We start from the raw sequence: 3,658 nt of genomic DNA on the forward strand, positions 1-3,658 counted from the left end.
TATATACATATATATATATACACATATGCATACATATATAATACATGTAACATTCTTCATATCTGAAGTGGATAGTATGTTTTGTAGATATGATTAAATACATCGTGCCCATTTATATGCATATATATAGCATGTATATATGTATATCTAATACATACATATATTCGTTGTGCCCAGATTGTATACGTTTTTCTTCCAAAACAGAACTTTCCGTACTGTGTCCTGTCCATTTCCCCAATTTGACAAGTTGGGTTAGAATATTCATCTTGCTTTTGTTAGATACAGATGTCAAAAGTATCAATATACTTTCTTTCCTAAGAAACTGTTCTTAATTTTGATGGTATCCAATTTATAATTTTTAAAAATGGATTGTGCATTTGATATAGTATCTACATTTTTGCTTAACACAAACATTTTCTCTTATATTTTCTTCTAGAAGATTTTTGATTGTATAATCCTTTTAGAGTTACTCTTTATATATACAATACTGACAATTAAGTTTGCGAACTCATCCTAGAAAAAGTGCTGCATAATTCATTGCTGAATATCACCACAGTCACCTTTGAAGTACTCCCCTTGGGTAGCTCTGCATCTATGCCAGTGCCTAGTTCACTCATCAAAGCAATTTTGGAACTCTTTCTGGAATGGCCATCAGAGCTGTCATCCGAGAATGTTGGAGTTTGAATCAGAGCAACGAACAAACATTAAATTTCTTGTTAAACTTGGCAACAGTGGAAGTGAAATCAGGGACATATTAGTTCAAGTTTATGGGGATATTACCATGAAGAGAATGGCAGTATACAAGTGGATTAAACTTTTTCTGAGGGGACAGAAAGCATCATTGATGAAGAGAGGTCAGGATGGCCAGAACAAACAGAATTGACAAAAACATTGCAAATATTCATCGAATTGTATGTCACAATCATCAGCTTACTGTGAGAAGCATAGCAGACCAACCAAACATCAACAGAAAAACAGGAAAATCTTAAATGATGATCTTGGCATGAGAAAGGTGTGTGCAAAAATGATCCTGAAGGAGCTCTTGCATCACGACAATGCATCAGCTCAAGCAGCACTGCATGTGAGGGAGTCTTTAGCTAGTAAACAAATAACTGTATTAAACTTTTTTCTTTGTTCTTTTTTTTTTAGTCAGAATCTCACTCCATCACCCAGGTTGGAGTGCAGTGGCACACTCATGGCCACCCCAGCGTTCACCTGCTGGACTCTGGTGATCCTTCCACCTCCGCTTTCCAAGTAGCTGGAACTACAGGCGTGCGCTACCACACTCAGCTGATTTTTGATTTATTGTAGAGAGAGGTCTCGCCAAGTTGCCTGGGCTGGTCTCAAACCCGCAGGCTCAGGCAATCCATTCGCCTCGGCCTCCCAAAGTGCTGGGATTACAGGCTGAGCCACTGTGCCCAGCCAACTTTTTTCTTTACCTGAAGATAAAGAAAATATTGAAAGGAAGACATTTTGATGGCATTCAGGATATCAAGGGTAATACAAAGACAGCTCTGATGGCCATTCCAGAAAAAGAGTTTCAAAACTGCTTTGATGGGTAGACTAGGCACTGTCATTGGTGTATGTCTTCCCAAGGGGAGTATAGAGATGACCATAGAGATATTCAGTAATGTGGCATGTAGCACTTTTTCTAGGATGAGTTCGTGAACTTAATTGTCAGCTGTGTATTGTAAAACAGTGACCAAAGTTATTTTTTCATATCATATGATTATTCAGTTTTTCTAGCACTATTTGTTGAAAAGACTGTCTTTCTCCACTGAAATATCTTTCACCTTTGTCCATATTATGTAGTTCTAGTTTCACACATTTTTTTCTATTATCTACTTGCTTATCTTTACACCAATAACATACTGCCTTGATTGTGGTAGCTTCATAAAATAATACATTGTAAAATCAGAAGTCAGGTAATGTTAGTGCTCTAAATCTGTTCTTTTTTTTTCAAAGTTGTTTTGGCATTTCTAGGTCATTTGCATTTCTTATAAATTTCAGAATCAACTTTTCTTTCTTTTTTTCTTTTTGCGTGGCACTCTTACTCTTTTGCCCAGTGCTGCAGTGCAGTGGCATGATTATCCCTCACGATAGCCTTGACCTCGTGGGCTTAGGCGATCCTTCTGCCTCAGTCTCCTATGTCATGGGGCTACAGGTACGTGCCACCATACTTTGCTAATTTTTTCCTTTTTTTGTAAAGACAAGGTCTTGTTAGGTTTCCTAAGCTGGTCTGAACTCCTGGGCTCAGCGATTCTCCTGCCTCTTAAAGTGCTGGGATTGCAGGTGTGAGCCATCATTCCCAGCCTTCAACTTTCAATTTCTACAAAAAAAGTATATTGGGAGTTTGATTAGTATTCACTGAAACTCTAGATCAATTTGGTGAGAAATGACATCACAGCAATATTGAGTCCAGCCGAGGATGGAATGGAATCTCTCTCTGTTTATTTAGATTTTTAATTTCTTTCAGCAGTGCTTTGTAGTTTTTAGTGTATAGTTTTTACTTTATATTATGCAAGTTTTATCCTAAATATGTCTCTTTTTTTGAGTGTTATTATAAATGGTAATTTAGAAATTTTCAGTTTCTTATTGTTTATTGTTAGTAAATAGAAATGCAATCATTTGTTCTAGTAACTTGTATATAGATTTCAACATAATTTCTTCATAGACAGATAATCATGTTGTCTAAGAATAAAGTTTCCACTTTGGATGTCTTATATTCCTCTTTCTTCCCTTATTACACTGGCTAGAAACTCCAGCACAATGTTGAATAGAAGTGGCGAGAACAAAGATTCTTGCCGTTTTCTTGCTCTTGGGAATAAAGTCTTTCATCACTGAGTATGATGTTAGATGTAGATTTTCTTAAATATTTGGTAGAATTCACCAGTGAAACCAGCTTGGCTTGAAGTTTTTTGTGGGAAAGTTTTAAAACTATAAATGTAAGTTATTAAACAGATATAGGTCTAATCAGGCTATGTGTTTCTTCTTGAGAGAGCTTTAGCAGTATGTGCGATTCAGGCAATTTGTGTATTTTTATCTAAGCTATTGTTTTGTTACAAACTTACATCTCTCTATTGATTTGTCAAAAATTTCAGGTAATATTGTGAAAAGCACATTGATTGATATACTATAATGGGCAAGATAAAACATCATTTACATTTTTTTTTTTTCTGTGAATATCTGTATATTCTTTTTTTTTTTTCATTAATCAGTATTTTTTATTATGGTTTTGTGGGGTACAGTTAAGGGTTAGGTGTACAATGACGTTTCATTCAGGCACCCTGTAGATAAGAAGTGTTTTCCCATCCCCCGACAGATATTTGCTACTGTTAATCCCATCCCCCTCCCCCCCATAGTTTCCCAGTACCATCAGTCATTTTCTTATAGTATTGCATTGGATGTTCAAGGTCCATTATATGAGTGAGAACATGTGATATTAGGATCTTTGTTTTTGTGAGAGGTCACTCAGTATTATAGACTCTAGTTCCATCCAGGTTGCAGCGAAATTCATGATTTTGTTCTTTTTTATGGCTGCGTAGTATTCCATTGTGTATATGTACCACATTTTTTTAATCCAGTCCTCTTTTGATGGGCAGCCATGGTTGTTTCTAGGTTCTTGCTATTGTGAACAACGCTGCGATAAACATACGTG

The sequence above is a fragment of the Carlito syrichta genome, unplaced genomic scaffold, assembly GCF_000164805.1.
Source record: "Carlito syrichta isolate Samal-C Ts95f unplaced genomic scaffold, Tarsius_syrichta-2.0.1 Scaffold305112, whole genome shotgun sequence".
Taxonomy (NCBI): domain Eukaryota; kingdom Metazoa; phylum Chordata; class Mammalia; order Primates; family Tarsiidae; genus Carlito; species Carlito syrichta.